The sequence below is a fragment of the Manacus vitellinus genome, unplaced genomic scaffold (genome assembly GCF_001715985.3).
Source record: "Manacus vitellinus isolate BGI_N305 unplaced genomic scaffold, ASM171598v3 scaffold_8_pilon, whole genome shotgun sequence".
NCBI classification, from domain to species: domain Eukaryota; kingdom Metazoa; phylum Chordata; class Aves; order Passeriformes; family Pipridae; genus Manacus; species Manacus vitellinus.
Window position 1 is genome coordinate 6,100,992 of NW_021940864.1, and position 27,043 is coordinate 6,128,034.

The 27,043-nt window shown below is 39.8% G+C and overlaps 1 long non-coding RNA gene across 1 annotated transcript; it reads left to right on the forward strand.

Moving 5' to 3' along the window:
• The first annotated feature begins 768 nt into the window (after positions 1–768).
• On the forward strand, positions 769–7,101 carry LOC108641790. The gene is made up of 3 exons (XR_001922264.1): positions 769–806; positions 6,444–6,537; positions 7,080–7,101. It is a non-coding gene; the product is annotated as an uncharacterized LOC108641790 (long non-coding RNA).
• Positions 7,102–27,043: the final 19,942 nt, after the last annotated feature.

Sequence of the window (27,043 nt, forward strand, 5' to 3'; positions counted from 1 at the left end):
ATAATCTTTCTTGTGCTGGGATTTAGGGAACAGTAAACCTGATGAGCCTTTCTGTGGTCTTCCTGAGACTGACATAAATCAGAAAAAATTCCACTGAAGTCAACAGATCTGACAATCATGTTAACTGTTTTATGTGGGTGCAGGTTCAGGGTCCCTGTCTCAGGGAAAACATGAAGATTGTCTTTCTTTTATTTGAAGCACCTGGCAACACATTCGGGTGTGGAAAATACTTCTTGGGAAAACAGTATAACCACTTGCATGTCTGAAGGGACTGACCCCACCTGTTTTTAAGGCAATGGCTGCTCATTGTGTGAGGGTGTTGGGAAACTTGGTCAGAGAGTGGCTGTCAGCATGAAGTCGAAAATTAAGGAAAGCGAGAAACACTGATTTATTGTTCGAAAATCAAATCTTTTATTTATAAAATGCAAAAGTTACAGACACGTGTTTTCAGACAAGAATATTCCAAGGAGTATGAGAAACAGAGACAGAGCGAGAGGAAAAAGGAATGCTTGCTAGATAGGCAGGATTTTTTAAAAATAGAAATACATTAATTTAATGAATAAAGCATTGAGTGTGCACTGTAGGCCCTGTGTTTTTAAAGATTTAGAAAACTAATATAATATGAATCCAGCCATATAATCCTGTGTTCAAAAAAACGTGAAATAATAATAACAATGTAACCTCATCCTCCGTATTTCCTCATTTCCTTAGGGTCACAGTTTCAAAAGGACTTAAAAAAACATAGCAACAACACATTCCAACACTTCCCCCTGATTATGGGAAAGCACCCTGCCCTCCAAGCCTGGGTAAGTGTTGACGTGCTCAGTACCTCCAACCTGGTCCTCTACAAGCAGTTAGAGGAATGGGTCACATGTGTGTATGGTAGGGGTCAGGTCTTCATTTCAGTTTTTGGGCCTGGCCCAGCAAGCATTTAAAATTAGTCTTGGGCTTTGTTATCTGAAGAAGTATCTCCCGTTTTCACTGAAATACTGTTTGGTACCTAGCATTGCTACCAATAAGTTTTGGGGGAATTGAGCTGCTCTGAAAACTTGGATGTTAATCTGCGTACAAAAAAAGAATGTATTTCCTTTTAGGCTAAAAGGTACTCCCCTCAACTTGGTCTTTTAAATGACCTGTGAGGCTTTCATCCTGTGATAACACCACACTGCCTTCACCAGGCAGATTCCTCTATCTACACAGCAGCCTTGGACTCTTTCTGGGGTTATGGATGACCTCAGGGATCTATCAGCATTGAGTTTGCTGAAGATGGATGGCTCAGAGAAAACTGAGGGAAGAGTCAGGTTTGTTGGAAGTGTTTAGCAACTTCTCTCGGGAAAGCTAGAAAAAGCCTGAATAATTGACAGGAACAGGAGCAGGCATGGTCAGACCTCCAGTGCAAACTCTGACTAAATTTGAAGGGTCTTGTGGACCTCCGTAAACCACAGAGAAAATGCTGTCTTTAAGTAGTGATCATGAGCATTCTCTACTTGTGCTGAGTATTTCATTCAAGACTCTTGGACAAATTTATGGGTATTTATGTTTTTTGTGGGCTTGAGTAAACTGAGGCATTAGGAAGCATTTGGCAGCTGACTGTGTGCAAATCTGCACCTATAATCTAGCAATCCTGATCACCAGGTAACTACTTCACAGTGCATCAAGAGGAGAAAAAATATCTTTTTTAAGCAATATAAGCTAAAACATGTTTATTGTTGTGGTGTTTTGCTTTATTTCAAGATATTTGGATATGTTTTCTCTTGTCTTTGAATCTTCTAGGTCAGAATCAACTCTATTCCAGTGTTATCATGCCCTTGAGTATCTTCTGGAAACTAATTTAATTGCATCCATTCCTTGATTTTCGAAATCAGATGATGTAAAACTACTTTGAACTGTTGTTCCATTGACAAATTTTGGTTAAGGTAAACCCTCTGAGGGATTTGGTTGTGTTTCGATTTGGCAATAAATATTCAAAATACTACTGTCAAAACAGCCTCTCTCCAGCTAGGACAAAGCCACAGCATTACCACCACCACATTTTGGTGACTTCAGCAACACATGTTATGACAGAAGTGCTTCAGTCTTGAGAGTAGCTACTTCCCTATTTTTTTTAATTGTCTCTTCGTGCCAAGAATATTTGCTTTTCTTCTTCTTCTTTTATATACACAAAACAAAGTTCTCCATTACATTGTGCTTCAAATCTGCATTTTCCAGTGCCTGGAAAAGACTTCTTCTCAACCCACGCTGTGGCTCTCCAGAGTAAAGCTTTTTGTACGCACTGAGGAGTGCATCATGCTTCAGCCATAACTGGAATGTGCACAGCTTTGTGAAGTTTCTCAGAATGACTCAAAGAGTGGAAGCAAATAAAAAACCACAGAGATATTTGTATCTTAAATGTGCTTCAAGTAACTGCATTATTACCACAGCACCTCCGAGGCTTCCCATTTTTGCAGATTGCACATTGTCACCACTTCCTAAATAGCTGTGTTTATTTATTGAAACTCAAGAGTTTTATATAACACCTCATGTAAAAAACACTTCTCCATATCCAAGTCATTTAGACCAACATCTCCAAATTTCGGTGCCTATAGCAACCCACTGTAATCCTTATTTAGACATGCATTGCAAGTAGTTTCATTTTTAAAGGGAACCAGCTGAAGCATTTGTGAAAACCATACTTCTAATTTCTTCGGTTGCCTGGCTTTGTATTAGGACCCAGCTCACCAGCCAGTTAAAACACCAGGTGATATGAGAGTCTCAAGTTATGGCAGGGACTGCAATCAGAACGCTCATGTAATTATGAATGAAGCATAAGCTTGAGCGAGATGCTGGATTTGAGGTTTTGTTGCCTACAACCAGCACACATGGAATTGAGGTGAGATTGCTGTAGGAATGCAAGGTATGTGCTCATGTCTTACTGAAGGGGAAGTTAAGGGCATAATTCCCATCAACCTCTTCCAGGATCGCAGCATTGACACTTAGATTTGGAAATGTTATTGTGGATACTGTTGAGTGCTCAGTCATTAAATCCAAGAGCCACTGAAGGGAAATGTTTCAGGAGAAGCTAGGAGCTAGTTGGAAACTTGACGTGAGAAATATCAGAGATCTCTTCTGTTACAAAAGGAGAAAGGGTGATTTTTTTTTTGTCTGTGAGATACCACACACTTGCTCCCATCATCTTGAGTGCAATGTAACTGGTGTTGGAGGCTGTAAGGCAAGCACACAGTGGGCTGTGTCCAGTGGAGGCATGGTAGCAGCCGAACATCTGCCACGGGTGGCTGACGGCTGCTGTGTCGGAGAACCACAGCACTCCTGGTATGAGCAATTAAAAGCAATGAGTTGGGGAAGTGGCACATTTTAGGTTTTAATTTTGCAGGTTTAAGCCCCTGCCAAGGCTATAGTGTCAGCCAAAACCACAGAATTTCAAAATGTATCTTAACAGCAAACCGAAAAATCAATATGCCTTCCTCATTTTCCTGGCTCATGAAAACCCATTTAGTAAATAGGTGTCTGTCTGTCCATCTTAGTGAGCATTGTGTAAAATCCTGATGGGTAAAAATAAACAGAGACCAAATGCAGAAGGCACCTCTCCAGTAGGAACTCCTCTGGGAAGGAAGCAAATGGGTTTCATGCCATGTAAATAGATAAAGCCACAGTCTTTCACATAAGACCTCAGCAGCAATGTATGTTAAGAACTACCTACTTAAGTTCATTTCTACATGGTAGATTAAGTAAGTAAATAAATGCTGAACTGTAAATCTTTGTCAGTTTACAAAAGGGCACACTGGTAGATAAAAGCACAGCAAATTGTGAGATGGACTGATAGCACCTCAGAAATGTTGGTTGGTAGCTATACTTAGATGGCCAAGACCCTAAGAGCCCTTATACAACAAAACTATGTTCAAGGAAACATTTGCAGATTGAAGGGAAATGACAAGGGAGTAAATAATTTACACAATTTTATTCAGCTACCTATAGTTTTGGTTTGTAATGAAACTAGAAGGCTGGATTTGATCTCTATATGACTTCAGCTTCATGGAACTGGTTAGTAAGTTACAAATAATTTGCCTGAAGATAAATGACAATGTTTAAATTATTAATTGTTTGTATGGATTAGTGTTAATTAATATATACACAATTTTTTTCACACATCCAACAGTGGAAGTTTTGAAGACAAAATCAAAATTACAGTGTCTTGAGCCAGACTGTTTCCACCACTGTGTTACTGAAATTTCTAATCATCATCTCATGACAATAGTTTCAAGGGATTTATGAAAAAGTAACAAAGAATACACTTCTCTGTAATTTACTATTTCCTGTAATTCATCATACCATTTTTTCCCAAAATTGCTTTGACTTTTTTTCAGGAGTATCATATATCACAGTCCTACTAAAATGACCTTTTTTTGGCTGATATTCTTCTGCCTTTCTGCATTGTTTATTAATTTCATTGCAAAGACAACTATAAAAATAAAAGGTAAAGCAAGAGACAACTTGGTAGGGTAGGATAGTTAATTAGAAGGTTCCCTCTGTGGGGCTTTGTTTGGTTTACCAAAATATCCCAAGGATTTAGTAAAGAACTTTTGTTGTCATTGACCTAGTAAGTGAAATTCTATAATCTGGGCTGCACAGAAAGTCAGACTAGAGAGTCTGCTCGTCCACTGTGTTTTTGTGATACTTGAATCTACTTCAATTCTATTGAAAACACTGACAAATGCTAAGCACAGCAACACCAAGTAAAAAAAAAAAAGCATAGGTAATGATATTAAAGCAAAGACAAATAGAGATGGCAACATTAAGAAGGAAATGCAAGGTAACACATAATATGAAGGCTGGCTAAGGTAGGAGTCTGCATTAATTGCTTCACCTTCACAGCTAACAAGAGTCACAAGCTCACACTTTTTGAGTGGTTTGTTGGCAAATCTAGAAGATACGAAATAAAATGATATTTGCAGGGGGAGGAGAGTGTTGCTACACATAAATAAAAAACAAATCACAATTTTATGAGAACAGGAACTACTGTCCACAGAGGACAATATGAACATACTAAAGGCAGTGTGGCAGAGTTTCTGGATGCCCATGCATGGGTTTTCATATGCAATGTTACTACCACTGTAACTAAGCCACTTGAACACATAGATGAGGAAATACAGATCAGGGTGCAATGCTTATGACATGTCTTTTTCAAATCTATACTTTCATGATGTATTTATGTACACTTGGAATCACCTTTCAACATTCCCATCAGTTATTTGAGAAATGATACACTCAGTAATCTTCCTACTGTGGTAGAAAAAGCTAACTGGGAGCTGGAAATTTTGCATTCAGTTTCCAGCACTGACACAATCTTCCTGTATGACCCTGGCTAAGTCACGCAATCTTTCAATCACCCAGTTCCTCATCTGTGCTTTGAGTATGTGAAAAAAATGAAGCATTATTATTTATGTGTCTGAAAAAGCATCTTTAATGTCATACCTGCCAAGTACATCCTGATCCACAGCGCACCTATGAATGTCTTTCTGTGAATTGCACATTAAAGTCAGTCTAAGTAACCAGAACTCATCCACTCAAAGATTTTTAGCAACTTGTGTGTATGGACTGATGTAGTTCTGAACTCCCACTCCACGAGCTCATGTTCCCCTGATAGGTGATAGCAACTTTATGAGTTTTACTGGTTTTATTCCAGGCTTTATAGAAAGAAATTTAATTGAGGCAGTTCTAGGAAATGGGAAGTGTTGTCAGGCATGTAGTACTTACACAGTTAGTGAGAGATAAGCACTTTGCTGGGTGAGAATGCACTGTTGTAGAAATTACAGCGGAAGTCCTCACCCAGCTTTACAGCTCCTGACAAGTATATTTACAAAACATACTGGAGTTATGCTGCACAAGGTCTTCTCTTTGCCCCTGTTAAAATGTAGAGAATAAAATGAACAGCTGGACGAGCAATCCAAACTTTCCTTGGAGTCACACCTTTCTACCAATCCGTCTGAGGAACAGCTGGAATAGAAATAAAAATGTAAGAGACCTGAACTGAAGAACCTGCTTGGAGGTATTAGCATGATTTCTGAGAAAGGGAGACTTTCCTACTTTGTTGTCACACTTCTCCTTTTACACATTGTCTTAATGCCTCAGCAATAGGAGATATGTGGACCATCACTTCAGATTTGATGAAATCCATGAAATAGAAATCAACAGCACACCACTGCATTTCAAGGACTGCTGAAACTGTATTAAAAGGCAAGAACTGTTTTTTCTCTATTTCTCACCTCTTCAGAGATATACAAGTTTCTCTTGTTTGAAACTGGCTTTCCTCCAGGACTGCGTGACCAATGTGCAGTGAGCACTTTTCTTTTTTATTTAATTCATGGAATTGCTGAAGGGTAATCACAGTTTTCTCATAATTACTGTGTGTTTTATTTATTCTCTGAATTGACTGGAAACGCCCAAAGTTTGTCCTGTGGTGCTGAGCTGTGACGAGTCACGGATGTCACATGGAGGAAGTGAGAGGCTGATCCTGCAAGGCAAAGTCACTGGGACTTGAGGGTATGTTGAAGATTTTTTCTTTCACTGACATGACTTTCCACAGTTATAGGATGACTAGTTCTGTAACATTAATCTGGTTGCTTAGTCTTTATCTTCACCCCATGGTCTAAGCCTGCTGATGTACACAGCCACCTCAGAAGACCAGTGAAATCTACCTTAAATGTTTAAATGAGTTTAACATCTGAATCTTTATTTATTTTCAACATACATTAAAAATGGCCTTAAAAAAATTAACCTATGATTATATAATTGTCTTTATCTCTTTGTTACATTATCTCTTTGTCAGAATTAATTATCAATAACTTCTCGTTATTGATAATGAGAGTCATATAAGTGACGGAATTTCTAAAGCACTCATTTCGCATGCACCCTAGAACCATTCTTTTAGGATTGTCCTCCTTGTGTCCAGAGATGCCCACAGTAGTTGTTTTCCTCTTGCTTTTAAGTTTTCCTGTCCATAAAGGAGTCTTATCCACCTCTTGGTTCAGTGGACTATGTTTGTAGCACATCTTTGAATCCAATTGTCTCCATTCTATGTCCAGCCAAAACCCTATGAGAGACTCTAGCACAGATGAAGTACTGGGAACAGTATATTGCTGTCAGAAGGGCATGTCATACCTAAGGAGACAAATTGACTTATTTCACTGGAAGATTATTGTCTGCACCCCTAAATGGCCTGTGAAGAGCCACTGAAGAGGCATCTTGCTAACTTGTGAAGGGCGATTGATATTCTGTCAGCATGTGAGAGCTTCAGAATAAAAATGCCAGACATATGCTTTTTCCATGTCCTTGAACTTCAAGGGGTAAATACATTCATTTCCTTTCATTTTGCATCCATCTGATTGCTTTTAAGCATAGTTAGGATCAAATCTTTCCAACATGGATACCTATGGCAAACCTCCCTCTGACTTCCACGAGACGGGGATTTGGCTCGTAAGAATTAGTGTCTGGGGAAGATGCATTGAAATAAATGGTGATTGTCAAAGCACATTGGAATTTAGAGCACATTTGTTGCAAAGATAGAAGCTCGCTGGGGTATCTGATTGTCAGAGTCAATTTTTATTTTCCTTGCTGCACATATGCATGTTTGAATCATGTCCCGCTGCAAAGGGAAATACCTCATTAGATTTCACTAGGCTTTCTTCAGAATTGTTTATAAACTACAATCAATAAAGACATTTTAAAGATTTTTTTTGTTTAATAAAAGAAATACTGGAATGGCCTGTTCTATCAGGAAATCGAAGGAAGTGCATTTATCCCTGGTAAAGATGAAGCTCTACTTTATAGGGTGCAGAAGGTCTGCGATGTGTATTCTTTTTCAAATAGTTGGAAGATTTATAGCGGTAAATGGTTTCTTTTTCAGTCTCTTGATCATATTAACTGCAACAAAGCAAATGTTACAAATAAATACAAAAGTAAACCAAGAGCATTTCTACATTCTGTATTTTCAATTATGATTTTAACAGAAATGAATCACTTGTCCTTTTTTCATTTGGAAACAGTTTTACTTCCCTTTTCCCCACTGGACATATAATTTTGATTTATAAACACAGCAATCTGGAGCAAAGGGAAGTTTTAAGCACTGTACATACTCCTGCTGAGGCATAGAATTATTTTGCTTAGCATTTTTATCTTCCTTTTTTTACATTTTCAGATAAATTTTAGCTTTCTACTTTAGAGATGAAAAACATGGTTGCAGATGACATTGTTTGCCCATTTGAAATTCACACAGGCCTAAGGTTTCATTTTGCACACAAGGCCTCATTTTATAAACACGGCGAAGGGTTCTTCCAGTTAAAATGTGCTTTTAACCAGGATAAACCTGTCTCCCCATGTTAAGACTTATAAATCTTCTCCACAGTGCTATTTACAATCCAGCTACTGCATGCTTACTTTATTGACTCTGAATGAATAAATCAGTTTTCCACATCACCCCATTCTCTTTGCTGATGTTTTGATTTGGTGTCTATCCAAAAGTCTCTGATCATAGACACATGATTATAAAACCATCTCTCGCACTGAAAACTATTTAAGGAACAAGCAATGGAATTAACTTCTTTTAGATATTGTTTTACACTGCACATTTGAACTTGGGGAAATACATTTTTCACAGGGTTTGGTTCAGGTGGGCAGAACACTGATAAGACAGCAGAAGCCAAAAAATTAAAAGAAGAGTTTTTTCATCGTTCACTACTTGGCTTGAGTTTCCACAACACACAATCTGTGTCTTTAACTCAGCTGGGGCTCTTTGAGTGAATGCAGGTGTCTCTACCCTTTAAAGATTTTTAAAACCTTTAAAAGAGTTTCATGGGTTTGTTTTGATAAAATTGGGATTTTCTTTTTCTGCTGCACCACTCAAGTGGAATTTTGCTGAACTATGAGAGAGAAAAGGATTTGCCATTAGAGATTTACAGTAAGGGGATTTTTTCCATTCCCTAAGCATCTAGGAAATCTAGAAAAGTATTTTGATTCACAACTTATACTTGGAATTTTAAAACATCTTGTATAAAAGCTGTGGGAGATCCCTAGAAAAACATTTTGCATACTAAGATCAGAGACTGGGTTGTGTTTCAGCAATAGCATCTGTCACTATTTTCTCTTCATAACTTTAGGAAGAAAGAGACTAACACGAGCATTTCTAAATTTCTACTAGAATCTTCTCCTTTCCTTTGAATCCTGCATGGAATCAAAAACTAGAGGGAGCCTGCAGAGTGCAGGAAGCACCTAGTGATGGAAATAACAAAGACCAGCCTTGCAAGGCATTTAATCTCACAGGAAAAGAGCCCCTGAGAGCGAAACAAGAACGAATTCAAAACCCATGTAAAGCCTTTACTCATTTTCAAAGACAAAATCCAAATCTTAGCCTACAGATTGTTCAGAGATGAAAGGCCATTACAGTGCAACACTTGACAATTCCCCTTGTAGAACAGGTATAATATGGTTTGTAAATTGAGCCTTACACAAGCATGTTGTAATCAGAAGAGGACAAGTGCCCCTTCTAGTTTGAAAGAATGGTAGATAGCTGAAGAGAATGTGGGATGTGCAGAGATCTGCAGGTCAGCTGTCTTGGAAGATCTTGTTTTCATTATTCTTGATCTTGCAGGGATCTGTGGTATCAATATGGTCTACTCCAATAACATGTCTTTTTGCTTATACTCAACTAAGGCCTGTGCATCTAAAATGGTTGCATTTCACTTCCTGAAACCAAATTCCTATATTTTATTATCTGGAATAGAGAAGTACCTCTCTTACTCACATTATTCTTTGGGGAATATTCTTCCAAGGCAATCAGATTTTGTCATGCATTAGCAAGTATGCCTGCCAATTGTAACTTAATTATATTAAGCCCTTCATAACATACTTGGAAAAGAAATCGGTGCCTGTATCACTCACTTACTGAAAGCCCAGACAATATTTCAGTGTACATGGCTTGTTCACATCTCAGTGGCAGCACTTAAGGTGTCAAGGAACTGCACTGAATTCACCATTTAGTTTCAAGTAAAGAGTCACTTAAAGGTAAAACAGAACTGACTCAAGCTGGTGACACTGCTGATCTTATGCTTTCTATGTGTTTCCCTGCTTTTCCTTTACTAGAATATAACACAGAAGAGAGATTCTGCTGGGATATTGTGCTGATCACCCCCTCAGTGGCACTCTCTTTAAGAATTATGTCTTCCCTCTGTGGTTTGACTGATACCCATCTAACTCTAACCCTTTCCTGAATTGCCTCAGTTAGGAGCACGGTTGCACTACAGTCTCACTATGTAATTTGGTGGTGGTTTAGTCAAGAGAGAAGTGAGGGCAAATTCACTCACTTAAGGTCTCAGTTGTCCTTCTGTCTCCACTGGTTTTATAAAAGAATGACAAGGTACTTTGAGAGGTAGCATAAATTAGATGAATCTGGGCCTCTGCTTAGTATTCAATATCTTCCTGCAACAGCCATTAACAAAAAGCATCAAGGTAACAATAATACAGCTAAAAAAGCTAAAAACCAAGCCAGAGAAAGCCCAGCCATTGTCCACTGTAGAGAAAAATAAGAAAATTGAAATTTTGAGACACATTATCTCCCTGGGTCTATTTCAGATGGGGAAAATTAGTCTGGAACAAGAGAATAGATCATTAAAACCCCAAAGAGCAGTAACAGACAAGAGATTATCTTAAACACCTCCTAAAAATAAAGAATTTGACTTTGTCCTGAAAAACACTGGCACCAGCATGTGACCTATCACAGAGACAGAGAGATACCGTGCAGAAAGATAGTGAGGATACAAAAAGAATGATGATAGCACAAGTAAAACAACAGTTACAAGGAAAGCTGAAGACAAATGGTAAGAGAGCAACAGCAACAGATGTTTTCCCTTAAGGTCATAAATGAAAACAGAAATCCTGATGCACAGGAGCCTTTCCGGAGAAATATGTCTATATCAAAGCATGGAACACTAGTGAGAGAAAAACAGCACAAAACACAAAGAAAAAGCAAAACAGTCTCTTTTTTTTGCAAAGAGAATCAGAGCAAATGCCCAGGTAGCTGGTGATGAGCTGTTGTTTCAGGGGCTCATCAAAAAAAGATGGAAATGGACTCATAATGCTGCTGGGTTCTGGTGATGTCTAGATGAGTTACTGCCCAGGGGTAAGGTAACTGGCACAAGATTTGGCCTGAGATGGTTGTTGGAGGAGGATCAGTGCAAAAGGAGGATCAGTGGTTGCATGGACTGGGGCAGAGAGCAAGGGTGGCACAAGGGCAGAAAGCTGGGCCCCCTCACCAGTACACTGCCAGAGCTCGGGAAGTTATAAGTATCCTGGCTGAGCTCAACCAGACCTTACCACTGACTGCTGGGGCATTGCTGGATGTCTCTGCTGGGGCATTGCTGGATGTCTCTGCTGGGGCATTGCTGGATGCCTCTGTGCTGCATTGCGGGCTGTGAGGTGCCCTTTGCAAGTCACAACAAGTTGTACATGAGGTGCCAGAGTAAAGAGTGAGCTAAAGTGAATGCTGATATGTTATCCTATGCTAGCAGGCGAGCGCACTGCTGGCAGCTGTGGGGTGAGCACATCCACAACCCTGACTTTCCACGTGGATCTCTGCTCTTTGTTTTTCCCCTAGAACATCCATATTTGATCTCTGCTCAGGAAAAAATGCAGTGAAAAGTGCTTTCTCAGACCACTGCTCTTTCAAGACTGACATTATCAGTTTGGAATATTCGCAGGGCTATTGGGTGTCCAGAAGGGGGAATGGCTGAGATCTGAGGGTACCATTCAAGGTTAAACCAAACACCTTCCCAGATTCAGCTCAGACTATCAGGAAAGGTGATTTAGCACCTGGGGAAGATAGGGTTTGGAGACTGCATTTGGCGCGCCAGCCAACCATCTCTGAATGGACCTACCAGATGAGATATTGTGTCACAAAAAAAGTTCATGGAGGTGTTAAGTGCAAAAGCATTCCTGAACCAATGGAAAAAAAAAATTAAAAAATCCCACTTTTGCCAGGAAAGAATTGTTTTTGTGTGTTTTTCAAAATGTTGTTCCTATAAATAGCCAGGAAAGAAGGGTAACAGGGAAGCAAAAAGGTACCACTGTGATTTTCACAGTTCTGATAAACAAGGGGCGTATGCAGAAGAGCTTTGGAAACCATATGGTTGTGCAGTCAGTGTAGTGTATGCTTTGCTGGCCCACTAACATACCTGCTGAGTACAGGAGCTACCAGAGCTTTATGCTATACAACCTGACTGACTACCAATGGAAACAAGAGTATTTGCATGTGTTTGCATGTGTGTGTGTGTTTGGATCATTGAAAGAGATGGGGGATGTAATTTTAATGAACCTAAGGAGCCTGTGCCCCATTGGTATAAGTCAATCCTTGGTGGAGATGCAACACAATGTCCTGGTAATGCCATAAGAAGTTGTCATTCCTCAGCCAAAACACTATAGCTTGAGCTGAGATCTCCTCCTGCTCATGTGGTGTAGCTGTAACTTCAGGAGAGCCCCCTCACAGTCATCATGAACAGACAGCCTGTCAAGGGGAGGGTTGTTAATTGTTTTGCTGCTACAATTCAGCTCTGTATGCTAGCACATAGGGTCCTACTTTGGTTCTACATGCATTTTTTTGAGAGGATTCCTAAATTACTCGGATAACTTAAATGTTTTCTGGGTATTTGGGGAAGAAAAAAAAAAGGGAATATAGAAAAGCTAAATGCTCACAGTTTGAATCAACAAGAAAGCTGACTATGAGCAGATTTGTGAAACATTATAGTGCTGTTATTGTGGGTTTCCAATTGTAGAACCAGGAATAAAGCTGACACAATATATAATCAAAGAAGAAGTAAAGGGTTGGAAAAGAAATAACGTTAGCCAGCATTGTTTTATGAACATCAGTCTCCTTCTGATTTCACCCTCTGGTGAGACTATAAACTTACTTGATAAAAATAACCAAATAAATATAACAGACATTGTAAGGCTTTTGACTACAACTGCATGATATTCAAATTTCAAAAATTACACAATATAATAGAACATGTGATGTGGTGAATGGCGTAAGGAGACAACTAAACATCAGGACCCTAAAAGTAGTCATCATCATGAGGGCATGAGCTGGGAGGTTAGGTGTACTAAACTCCTCTTTTAAATAGTAAGAAGAAATGACTGAGTGCAGAAATCTCTGTGTTTCAGGAAAGAAAAAAACTAGCCAAGTGTGTACACAGCCTATTAAATATCTGCAAACCATATCAATCACCCAGCCTCAGACTCATTTACCTACAATGGCAATTAAACTGTCCCTCGGATATTCCTAAATTAACCATTTTGGGGAGACATTGAAGAGACATTGGGATTCAGTTTCTCAGACAAAAGGAAAAGACCTTTTAGTTTGAGGAATAAAAACATTAAAGAATGCAAATCGGTTTGCAACTGGTTCTTGGCTGTTCTTCCTTAAATCTGAACTTCCTGAATTCAAAGGCCAATACAATGTAAAAACCATTCTGCAAGAATATGTCTTCCTTGCCTTCATAATATTGTTGTACTTATGCTCCCTAGTTTTCCTTCAATATTTCACAGTAAGCAGACTTCCTGGTTTAATATACTTCTTTCATGAAACATGAAGTAAATTTCTGTTTAACAGTTTTGCATAACCTGTGAATCACGAACTTCTTTCATTATTTTTATTGTTGCTTACAAAATGAAAAGGGTTTTTTGTGGGGGAGAGCAAGAGGTACCCTGTGTTTTTATTTTAAAATAGTAAAAGATCCCTCCAACAGAAGAAGGAAAATCACATCACCAGTATGAAAATTCTGAGGATAATATGAGTATAAAATAAAGAGAAAGAGAGCTGAGTATTTCCAGCAGACATAGTGTAGCAAATCAGAGACAGTAATTTCAAAAAATAAAAACAATTTTTCCTGAGAAAGTTGTTTATTTTTTCTGAAACTATTTTTATTCATCATTTCTGTAACAGAAACACTGATTTTGTAGTCTATTATGTTAATGTAGTATAGATGACATGTAATTCATAGGTTAATATTGTTCCTTGATGTTGTGCATTTCAGTGCATCTTTAATCAGATTTTCTTTCAAGTTAAAACCAGGAAATCTGTGGAAAGAAGGTGAAAATAATCATAGATAACTGAAAAAACAGTGTATAAAAATCTTGCTTTGTAGCCTAAATTTTTGACAGAGTGCACATTTTATGGAAATTTTTAGGGGGAGGACCAAACAAGTCCTGGTTGTTATATAATGTGGCACAGAGTTTGCTCAAATCCGGTGACCAGGGAGGTTTTACTTGGTCACTAGAAGTGGCTGACTGGCTGTCCCAGTACTGAGCAGCAGTCCAAGGTGCTAATGGGATGATTATCCACTTGACTGATACAAGGGTCTGGGGGTATAATAGGAAGGTAATTTTTAAATTCAAGTTTGCATTCCTAAGGAGAAAGGAGGGCACTGAAATGAACACTGTCATTACACATCCAAAAGCATCAGCTTCCATAAAGCATCTGAATGACATACCACCATTTGTCATCAACCTTGCTCTCTCTTACAGTGAGCATTAAACTGATTAAGACCCTGTCTTTCAAAAAAACCTCCTTCTCTGTCCTGCTTTACAACATGGGCATCCTCAGGTGCTGCACTGAGCCCTATCAGGCAATACCTCAAAAGAGATTTGAGCAAACCCACTTGGTTAAGCAGTGTAACCTCACATTCCCTCCCTGTTGCCTGCAGCACAGATGTAGCACCCTCACACTAGTTAGCACTCAATATTAGAGCCAAATCTTCCTCTATGTAACTGCTGTTGGAGTTTTTAAGTGTTTCTGCTTTCCCTCTCACATCCCTATGAGCTAACCACATACCCTTGCTACTGCTGTTCTGTAACTGCCTTGAAAAAGAAAACAAAATAGGAAAAAAAAAAGAGGATCAGAAATCCCCTAACTAATTTTATCAGCTAGGGAGCTGGCAAGCAGAAGTGTATGTGTTGTAGAACTGAAACAGGTGTGGTTTAAGCATTTTCCACATTTGGTCTTGGCAAAAACATGAACAGAGTGTATTAATACCTCTACACTGATAATGGGGTCTTGGAATCTGTTATCTGAAATAAAAATTCTTGGCAGAACTCCTCACTTACTCTAATGGGCAAATAAAACTGAAAATTATGTTTTTATTTTTAGTTTTTTTTCATTAGGAACTCTTTTTAGCTATATAAATTTGCGTGTGAATTTTACTGAAGGATATTTTTGTTCAGTGTGCTTTACATGTGAAAGCATCCTTGTCCCTCTCTGGATCCCATGGGTTCATCTCAAACAAGAGCACCATTGATGGGTTTGCATCTCTGGGTGTACACGTGTGTGCCTCTGTGCTTGCACACCAGCCCATAACGTGTGTGACTCAACCAGTTTTGGTGCACTTGCACAATAAAAATAATATATTGTTGCCAGCATCTCTCTGCAAATGTGAGAAGAGTTAGATGTAAGGTGCTCCTAATTTTGGGAGAGAACGCAGCTGGCAGAGCACGAGATCTAACACACAAAGTGAATGGATGGCTCATTTGGTGTTACAGGTGGCAAATTCTGCCTTTCTCTGATTCTCCATTCCCTCAGCTCTGCTCAAGCCTCCTAATCCTGGGGAGACACAAAATCTCTATCAAGAAAATTCTGCAGTGCCTATGCCACCTGTGGATGGTGTAGAGGATGTACTATATAGTGCGATGACGGTATCCCACATATTTCTGCTCAGCGGAGAGCACAGTTTACTCCTTGTCTCAAACTCCTTCGAAGAGCCTCTCAATACTCATTGCTTCCAAAATGCAGAGTGTGATTTGGCCAGCTAATAACCGACAGATGATGCCCACAAGTCTGCCTGTAGGAGTGCAGTATAAGTGAAATTTGCACCGGGAAACACGCAGCCAGCTCTCAGTGTGGGGATGAGACATGCCCTCGCATGCCCTTGCTATTTGGACCCTAGATCAGCCTGACTCTTGTACTCCCACACTAGCAGTTACAATAAATCTCAGCATCGTTGTTGAAGTTGCTCTCAGGGTCTACAGGAGGCACAGGCTTGTGTCTTACCCAGGTGAGAAAGGCCCTCAGTTACAGGTCCCCTACTTTGTTCGAGTGTTCCACGCACCAGACCACTGGCCATGGGAACGGGACACTTGCTTTGAGTGTTTTAGTAGAAAAAAATGGTACATTTCTCTTACAAAAGACAAGGTTTGTGGCTGAGTCTCAGACACTGAGTCTCAAATGGACAGACAGCCTCTGTGCCATGCCAAGTGGCAAGGTTTCTCCTGCACGGTCTGTAATCTGTGTGTGGCCTTTCATCAAAGCTGGGGCTTTAGAGCTTGCAGAAACCAGTCAAAGCAGCTGGATGTTCATAGATTTACAGATACTCAAGAAACATGGTTCTTCAGACCTAAACTATGTTTCAGTGGTTTCTTCCTGTTAGATTTTTCTGTAAGGAGAAATAATACAACAGTAGTAAATAATCTTTGGGGTTTGGGGTTTAGGGTTTTTTTCCTATTTCACCAGTCATTCTTTGGTAAATAGGACCATAGTTTAAATAGTCAAATTGAAGTTTATACTCAATATTATGTTTATCCCAACCTGAAGTCTGAATATTTGAGGCATGGATTTCGTACCACAATACGTGTCATGACTCTAAGTGTTCTATAAACATTATTTTTCCATCCTATTTGAGATCAAACTTCTCAGCTCTTTTCTGGAGTTCTTGAAATCCTCACATTACAGCTCTCTTTTCAGCAGTATCATTCATTGTTACCTCAGTTTCTTTCAGGTCTTCAGCATCTTGTCATCTTTTTCGCAGTTTCATTAATTTATTACACTTTAGTTTTACCTTCAGTTTTGTGTTAATTCCAATGTGCTTGCTTTGGTTATATGTTCTGCTGGCAGTATTCTCCTCACTGGTTGAATTCACCTGTGTCAACACAACAATTCCTGTCAATCACCTACAACCAAACTCAGCTTCTTGGTAGCAAGTCCTGTAGGAGAAGCCAATGGTAATTCTCAATGAAAAGCTAGACCATGCTCATTTCTGCTCATACAGGCTTCAGGAACCTTTTTCATTCACTGGTCAAACAGGACACACTAGAAAGCCCGTTATCCATAGATGGCCAAAGGATACAGGCTTATTCAAAGGCAGTGCTCAGGAAGGGTGGGGCAATGCCAAAGGCCTAACGTAGTGCTTTGCAGCGATGAAATCCCAGCAGGTTTTGCCAGCTGTAGCAGGACTCTGCTGTGTGAGCGCCAAGCCACTGGGCCACACACAGGCTCCGTGGCTCAGCACCCACACAGCCAACGTTTTCCTAAAAAAAGTGAAGAAAACAAAAATGCTGAATCAGACTCTCAGAGCCTAACCGAAAAACATGCACATAAACTATAATTTTTATTATAGAAACTCTGGTTGGGAAGAGAGATATTGTAGAAAAGCTGGAGAAGAGGGGAAATATTCCTAATGTTAAAAGCAAGCTAGAGTTCATGGCATTTGACCACAATAGTTTTTTTGGCTGCTATGGTTCTATGACTGATTTAAGAGGGTTTAAGGTTAACAAACCATAGTTGCATATTATTATCTGTACAGTTCTTGCACTCTTGCTAGCAGCACCATTTATTCATAGATTTATGATGATCATTATAGTAGTGTAGAGATTATGTGCTTTTTAGGAACATTTGCTCATGGAGGGAAAAAGTGAGAAGGGAGAAGAGAGGGAGGGTTGATCTTCTAATCTGTAGTGCTGCTACATCCAGGCCATAAAAGTCATTGGTCCATAACCTGGCCCCAAACCTAGAATTCAGGGGAAAAACAAACCAACCAAACCACTAAATCTCCTCCTCACCTAACCTGCATAAACATAAATTCAAATGTATCAAAAAAGCATTACTGGTCTCAACACAACTGACTGATGGGTGGGTCACAAAAAGCACGGGTTAGAAGAAGAAAAAGTAAAATTAAAAAGTTGTCCCTTGACAAAAGAGGTAGCCTTTTCCTTTAATAGATACCACAAATTGATTTTTTTTATAGGAGGAAAAAATAAGGATGTGTTTTTTTCTTTCAGTCTTTCCTTGCTTTAGGACTTTAAAACCATACTGTAAAAGCTGAAGGATATTAATCTGTCATAAAAAGCTTAACACACAATGATATAAATGACAGAAAAATGATCTACAACAGTGTTAAACCACAGAATAATTATTAATTATTAAAGTCTCAGCTCCAAAATATTCTAAGGGAGTTTTCCTGCTTTCTGTTTGTTCAGGAAGAGAAAAAGTAAGTAAGAAAGAAAAGCCTATAGTCCGTTTCCAGTCTCTCATGCTTTCTGAGCCCAACTCTGCATACAAATCTATATTTGTAAGACACCCTCATCTACCAGTTAATCAAAGCCCTGGAAATTCAAGGAAACCTGTGTTTATGGAAATCTGGCATTTCTGTAAAGTTTTGAATGAGAGCTAAATAGAGCAGTTCATCTCATTGAAACTAATGGCTTCTGCCAAGTGGTTTTGCAGCGCTGGGTCTTCTGGCACAGTCAGCATTTAGGAATTCATTTATGAGCTGGGTTAGCTGGAGACTCTGGAATTCAAATTTATGTCTAAGACTTAGTGGTTTATTCTTGATAGGTCTCTGTAAAGAAATTGTAATCAATTTACCAAACTCGGACTTTGTAATATGCAGAATAGAAAGCTGGCTTTTTTTTTTTCATGATTTAGGGCTTGGGATTTTTTTTTTTCCTTTCCCCTGTGGACAATTGCAAACTGTACACATGTATATTGTGTAACGGAAGGGAGCTTTTTAATCACCCATTCATACTTGCTTTTGAAAAAGCTTTGTCCCTGTGTCTTGACTTCCTACGGGCCTGATCCTGCTCTGCTGAATTTTCCTGCAGGGGAACAGAATCTTACTTCAGATGAAGTCAGAGTTGCACATAAAAAGCAGAGAAAAGTGTGGCTTGTCACATGAGTTGATTTTATTTCAATCAGTATGTGCATGAACATGCAGTCAGGCTCTACTCAGTACTAGTGATTTGCTTAAAAAATATATGTATCCAGGAGCTGGCCAGCATATTTGAATATTGGCTTTTTTTTCTGAGTCATAAAAACTTAGACATTTTTAGCAAGCAATGAACAAGAATTGCTCTACGTTTTCAGTGCAACTATAAATTTGCTCCTTTTTTCCCCTTTTAGAACTCCTTTGAAGAACTCATTGAATAAATTAACAACTTGGAAAGCTGCCTGTGGTTTTTGTTGGCTTTGGGTTTCAGGGAGTTGCTTGGTAAACAAAAGTCAATGGATTCAAACAGTAACAAAGTAATTTAAATGATTAATCAAGTGTTAAAACTAGCTTAACCTCTCCTGTTTTACAAACTCTATATCACCCTCACTAAACTAATAGAGGAATAAGACACCCGTCTGGAAATCTCATCTGAAATATTAGATTGAGAATCAAAAATTCAGCCAAGCAGTGTGGTTTGTAGGGATATCCTGGCGGATAATAAATTGCATTAATCTTACTTAAATTTTCCATCTAAATCATGTCTTGAGACCATATTGCACTGAAGGGAATGTGCCTAGCTTTGAATGCATTGTGCTACTGAAAAGGTTATTAAAAGGGGAAAAAACAGATAATGACTTTTCTTGTTTTTCTTCTGACTACTTTTTCAATATTGAGGAACCTACGTTAAATATTCTGGCACTAACGAAGAAAGTCTGCTTCCTCCTGCCAGTGCTAATGTTTTCTAATAGAAGATAAGAAATTCATATATTTAGAATACTTGAGGCAATTTTTTTTCTGGACAGAAATTATATGTGTGGATAAAAATAACCCCAGAATTTTCCCAGCATCGTCAGAGCTAAGTATTTTCCTTGTCCTGCTCATTCAGAAGAATTTCACTTTTCCAGCTACCCAGAGTATGAAAACAATATTGGAAAAGCTCCATCAGGTTTTTCATCAACTTGCCAATGTGAAGGAAGTCCAAAGGTTGTGAAGTTCTACCCGTCTTTCCTGCTTCTGTCCCCCATCTACCACACCAGTGTCATTTTCTGTGTCTTAAATGAAATAAAAGACGTTACAATGAAAGGAAGAGTTACTAAAAAGCACAACCCCTTGGAAACTGGGAGTGGTGCTGTCAGCCATGCTGGTGGGTGGGAAGCAAAGCTCTGCAGGCAGAATCACCACTCCATGCGATGGGTTTGTCCTCAAGGCTGATGAAGGGGACCACATCGACAACCTGAGTGTGCACAGATAAAATTGGGGCTGCAAAGGGCAGGAACAACTCCAGGGCTCCCACTCAACTCTATCAAGAGGTAAGGGCTGATGCCAGTATGGTGTTCAGGAGATCAAGTGGGCTGCAAGTTGGCACCAGAAAAGCTGTAGATGTATTGTAGGTGTGGGACACAGTCAAGGTTGTATTTCTATACTGGGAGTCATGAGGGGAAACAGAGATGATGGAAGCCATAAGTCCACAGAAATCAGCAAGATGGGGCCTGACATGCTGGCCAGAAGAGGTGGCTATGTGGCTGTTGCCAGAGCTGTCCACTGAAAGATGCAATTCTCACCTAGCACATCAGGAACCACACAATTCAAGTCCAAGAGGAGGTTTATTTCCAAAGAGTGTTACACCATATTATGCAATGTCATGTTGATGAACAATTTTGTTCTCTTCCAAAGAAAATTTGACCTGGAAGCTCTGAAATTTTTCAGCAGTTTATCTCAGTATTTCACCCCAAATCCCAAGTCTTAGAGCACTGTCAGAAGAGATGTGTGCCAGGCTGGTCTGAAATGAGAGAGGGAAATGGTTCCTCTGATTTCCTTAGGGCTCACCGGGATGTTCAACATGTTATGGTCAGGCAGGGGCTGAGGTGGAAGTAAACCTGTTTTGTCTCTCCCTACCCATGCCCAAGCTTGACTTCTTCCAGATATGTGCCTGTAGCCCTGGGATAACCAGTTGTGAGAGAAAGGAGCAGGGTTAGTTCCTCCTGAAAATGTGATTCCTGCCCTATGTCCCGCGATGGGATCTGAGGAGCTTGCCTGCTTTTACAAACGCTGTCAACCCTGCAAATGCTGCAGCCATCACAGCAAAGGACTGCTGGCTTTTTGAAGCCCCACAAGAATCCCAAAATACTTTTCTTCACTCTTTCTGCAGCATCAAAAGCCCAAGCAAGACAAATCGTTTTCCATGCAAATTTTTTTTGCACAACTAGGAAAATACTGAACCAGCAAATTCTTCCTGGGAAACAAATTTCCATTAAAATCAATGAGGCAAGCTTCCCACTTGTTTCTATGGTATTTTGTTATACATACAGCAACCTTATGAAAAGAAAATATTTCAGTTGTATTTAGAAGCATCAACACTTTTATATGCTGCTGCTAAATCACAAATCAAGCATAAAATTGAGTCATATGAGCACCAAGTTTATACATTTCCTTACACAATTGTTGCAATCATCTCCAAAATGACTTTTTAAACTCCGGTAAATCAAAATTAAAGTTTTGCTTCAGAGGTAGTAAATACTTTCAAGGCACCTGAAGAGCCTTAATTTTTCCCTGAAGCCCAGGCACAGAGAAAGGGAAAAAGGTGGTTGGGGGGAGGGGGGAGGCAAGGGGGCATTTAAAAAAACCCAAGGCTCTTAAAAATCAATTCATTCTCATGTAAGGTCATAAACTCTGAAATAGCATCCTGACTTGATTTCAGGAGAGAATTAATGTTGCCTGGGTGGTTTTACCCTTCCTTTTTTCTCTTCATGCATTTGGATTTGTTGTGAGTGCAGCCTTGACTGGGGTTTACAATGCTTCAGTTAGGCTATGACCATATTGGGTTTTTTATCCTTTGAATAAGGATACATGTTCCTAATCTTGGCTTCATTTTGATGTAAGGATTTGTTCTTTTTCCTGTCTAGGAAGGTATCGTAGATATATCCTTGCAAGGTTGGGCCACTTCTGAACTTTTCCAAAAATTCAGTAAATTCCAATTCAGAATTGGAATTTATCCCCTTATGAATAATGCCACAAATTGGACCCCATAGTCAAGCCATCTTCAAGCTTGCATCCTGCATTTGGAATTATCTTTTCTTTGACGAGTGCAGGAAGAGCAACAGGAATGCTTTCCACACCTGAATCTGCTGCACGTTGAGTTTAGGGCTCTTTTCACAGAGCAGGGGAATTCAGTTCTGTGATTGGTGCTCCCAGCCCCATTCCCTGGGAGTGATGTGTGGATAGAATCGAACAGGGATGTGTATCAGGAGCTCAGATCTTGCATCTCCCACTGCACAGATGCTCTTGCATCTAGTGGCAGGGGTAACAAAGCTCCCTGATCTCTGGGCCACAGGATCAGCTTCATTCAGGCCTAAATTGCTCATCTGTTTTTAATGCTGAAATCAATTTGTTTTCTTTATGGAGAGTGTGGTTGCAAAATCATGTTGTTTAAGATTAAACTTATTTTATCTGGACAATGACAGCAATGTTAACAACAACAAAGAGAAAAAAACATTTTCAAAATAATGAAAAAATCAAGATACTTTTTTTTTTTAATAAAGGAAAGTAATTACATCCAGGCATCCAGGATGGCTGCAAATGCCAAAATTGTGCTTGATGCTGTTTTAACTGGTTGAAATATTATTTCTAAACAAACAGAATTTAAAATGGAAATTCTGACAGAGCTTTGACTATATTGCTATTTCTATCATGTTAAATCATTGCTATTGTCCTAGTGGTGTCAGTGCATAGCTACCATTGCTTGGAGAATAATGAAAGCTCAAACCCCAAAAACTCAACTTCTCATATAAACTTCAGTGTATTCAACTAGAGAAGAATTATACCCCACCAACGTTTTAGCATGAAGTCATACCAGATTTGTTTTAATAAACAAGTTAATAAATGTAGCTTCTCTCCTAAATAATTTACATGCTCTACAGCTTTTCGAGGAACTCTGGCTTATTTTTAGTACCCACACCTTATCTAGGATGTTCATCACAACAGCAATACTTGGTGAAGTGATTTAATAGACTGCTGTCCACACTGACTTAACTTTCTTGTTTTGCTGGAATTTTTTATTGGAACCCTTCAACAGGGATTTTTTTGGTTGTCAGCTTTTGCAAAAAAGCTTCAACAAAGTAAAAGTGGTGGTTTGATTGGGTTTAGATCATTTATTTGGGTATTAGCACATTTGTAAACCATGGAATTAGCTCAGTGAAAGTGTGATTATGGTAATAAAACTGCATCATGCAGAACTGGACTCTCCTAGTTGAAAAGATCTTTTCTTTCTCATGTGGACTCACAGATTTTTATTAGGAAAATTAAGTTCACATTCTTTTCATGTACTGTCACTGTGTAACATCTATCACAAACGATGGTGTCATCCAGCTCTTGTGTACAGTAGTAACACAAACAATTGGTAGGAATTCCCTCTAGTTTCTGCTGAGACACCATTTAACTGGACCTAGTAATTGAGAAGCACTCTACACAAAAGGACAAAAAGCAAATTTCTGCCCCAAAGGGCTCCTGGTGATGCCTGTTGGCAGCTCAGAGCTCCACTGCCCTGGGCAAGGAAGTTTGGATCCACATTTGGCACATAAATCTACCACTCCTACAGAGACCATGACATTACACCACTTTCAGCATCATCTTCTGGTGCCTCAACTGTGAAATAAACTTTTTTTTGCACATGCATGAAAAAAAAATTAATTTTATGAGCCCGAAGATCTTCACAGGCTACGAATTTCAAATCTATCTGTAGGTTTAGGCATTTCTTTACCTTTCACAGCCAAATCACACCGTGTACCCAGCTCCTTCCTGGTACCTTTTAAAATCCATCAGGACCAGATGGTGCCTGCTGGTATGGTTGTCCTGGGAAAAGCCAAAAGAGAAAGAACCCACCAACCTCAAAGTTAATACCTGCTGTAATACATCTTGCTCTGACTGCCTGCCTATCTGCTGCAAGCATGTGCATGCTACCCACCCTGCTCTGCTCAGTGGAGAGCTGAGGTGCTTGTTGTGCAAACTCATCATTTTAAGTGGAATGCTGACAGGGGGTTATTTATGAAAACCTGTGCCTGAGGAATATGTGTATATATATATAGTGCAGCACACAGAAGAACACATGCACCACAGTCAGAGTGTAAAAATCATCCAACAGGCTTCTTGCAAAGCCAGTCTTTTTTCTTGGAGGAACAGGGTTTTGAAAGATACTTGGCAGTAGCTTGAAAGCTCACTTTCTCTTCTAATCACTGGTGAAAATGACTGTGGTGTCCAGGTGTTACAGCTGGACAGTTTGTCTTGCTCTGTGCATTGCTACTTCCTTCCTGAGATAATAACAAAACCATATCAGCTCTCTGTGATCACCACTAGGAGGAATTTTTCTTCCCCTTCTCTGTCAGTTGGTTATTATTTTTTGCCAGGTCTGTCCCATTATATTTACCATGTTACATCCCTCCTCTGGTGTAAAATAAATGGTCTGTGGGAGAGTGAGAGAAGGGGTCAGTGCCTGATTGCCCCCATTACAAGATAGAGCATGGATGGACAGCACTCCTTGATCTCCTCACCTCTGGAGAGAGACTGGCAGACAGGTTTGGAAAAGAGAAGGAAGAAAAGCTAGAGAAACTAAAACTACCCCCCAGCCCTTCATAATCCAGTATTCTAGTAATTTGCACTTGGAAATCAGCACTCATGGCCCTGCAGTACCACTCACAGCTCTGCAGGCAGCATCCCCTGGGGACTCCAAATTTGGCACATCCCTTATCTCACACTTCGGGGAGGCTTCCCTGCAACAGGCTGCATCTCAGGAAAGCACCAGACTATCTGGGCTGACTACAGGATCACAACTGTGATAGCAGGCAGAGAGTGTCAGTCTGCACCTCTGTTTTTCCACAAAACTCCTAGCACAGTCACAGATTCAAGACATAAAACTCCTTAGGGTATGGACAAGGTCCTCCTTGGTGCAGGCTGGGCTCCTAGACCCCTGGCACACCATAAACTAGTTTTAGCAAGCTGTCAGTTTGTGGACAGCTTGTCTAAAATCCCTGAACTTTCTGTCTTGCTGAGCTGGACACCTTAAAAATGTGCTTGCTTCCAAAGTTGCTGGTACCTGAAGTTTTCTCATAAGCTATTCCTTTTTAGCTTTTTCCCCTAACTGAGTATTTTCTTGTTTCATCAGTTCGGTTTTTCAGCATTCATTCTTCTAATTTTGTTAGAGAAAGAGTTGGTGCTTGGCACAAGGTAGATAGAAAGCAAAACCAAGAGAAAAGAAAGGAATAGCTCAATTTCAAATTCTTTCAGTGAAATAATCCACAAGTTGGGTTTCCCGTTATGTCTGAAAAAAGGCCTGAGTTCTCATTAGCATGGTGCTATTCATGAGGTCTCTGATCCCTACTGAGTCTGTACTTAGGCTGGAGCCTAAGTACAAAAGTGCAGAGAGGTGCCAAACTGAGTGAACACATGGCAATTAGGGCTAGGTGTGATTCAACCTGAACTTTGGCTGGAGGTTTGCAAAGCGGTTGTCCCTTGTCCCACACCAATGAAATCCTGAATTGAATTCTTCTTCTCCAGACTTCCCACGCTTTGGGTAACCCAGACTTGGTTTTAATTCTGGTTGCAATATTACTGGGCTGAACTAAATCCTGGAGTTAAAACTTCTGAACTCAAAGATAGTCTAAATGCAAATCTGGATGCAGCTTTACAGTTAGGGCATGTCTGTGGCCCCATCATCAGAATACATGGTAAATGACAGTAGCTGGGAGAGGGGGTTTCCCTCCTAGGTCCAGCACCATTTTATAAAAATGGACATACTGTTCCTCCTATTCTGCAAATGAGGTAACTGAGGCATAAGATTACTTATTTCAAGCTGCTTATAGTCTGTAGCTCAGCAGTCATTTTGGTAGGTCACACTGAGCCCACATAGGAGTCCTGTGCAGGCAATAAAGCCGCAGCTCTTTATTTGAATTGATACTGCAATGGCAGCCTGATTTACAGACTCCTCTGCTGCTGGGGTCAAAAATTAAGTCACTTTTCAGCCATGGGGGCAGACCTGCCAACTGTAATTAAAAGCTTTCTTTGAAATATGTGTCAGACTTTACACATGGTGAAAAGTGCTTCTCACAATCTGAGCTTTCAGGCTGTTGCGTTGAACAACATATATGCGGCTAACCACTTCTCTGTTGGGTCCCAACAGCATGTGTTCCTTTGCCAACATTTTACTGGCATTCCACTGAAATCAGTGTAGGGCCAGAAGCAGTTAAGAGGTTAATAGACTCAATCCGCCTTCAAACGGCTACGACTACAGCTACGATGCAAACGTCAGAGGTGAACTGAACAGACGGCTATCAAATGAGGAAAACAGATAGACTCCGTGATGATTTGACTAATTGCAGAAGAGGTTGTCTTGTGCAGATGCTACTCTTCCCACCCTTTCTCCAAGACACGTGCTGGATGGAAGGGGAGTCATCGATCACAGCTTGCGTGAGAGTCTTAAAACCTTAATTCGGGGAAGCAATCAAAGGTGACTGTGTCCCTGAGTCATCTAGGCCCTGTTGAAAACCCTAGTGTCAGCTCTCTGTTCTGGAAAGAGCTACCTTCAAAATTTCAGCTCCTGCTGGGAAAGTGTAATACCATCCTGGCTGCCCCCCAGCAGCTTGCTCTGCCTTCAGCAGGAACTTTTCATGCAGCAAACACCTCACCCGCCACTTTTCAGGTGGATTAAGCTGTGTCTACATTCTCACAGAAGGCTTTTTTGTGAAATTTCCAGAGCACCTCATCTCCAGCCAATTCAGAAATACTGCTAGCACAGCCACCTTGTGGCATTGGAGTATCTGCACTTTCAGTCCCAGGAGACAACAGGAAGCGTAGAGTCAAGCCAGAATGTAAAATAAATACATAAAAGTTAAGCAAATATTTTTGAACCTCTCAAACAGGTTTGGGTTTTGTTTGATTCAAAGTAATAATAATACTTAGCACTTACAGTGTACTTTATCGTTTGAAAACACTATACAGACTTAACTATTTAGGTTTCAGGCACTGGTCTGGACCAGCTT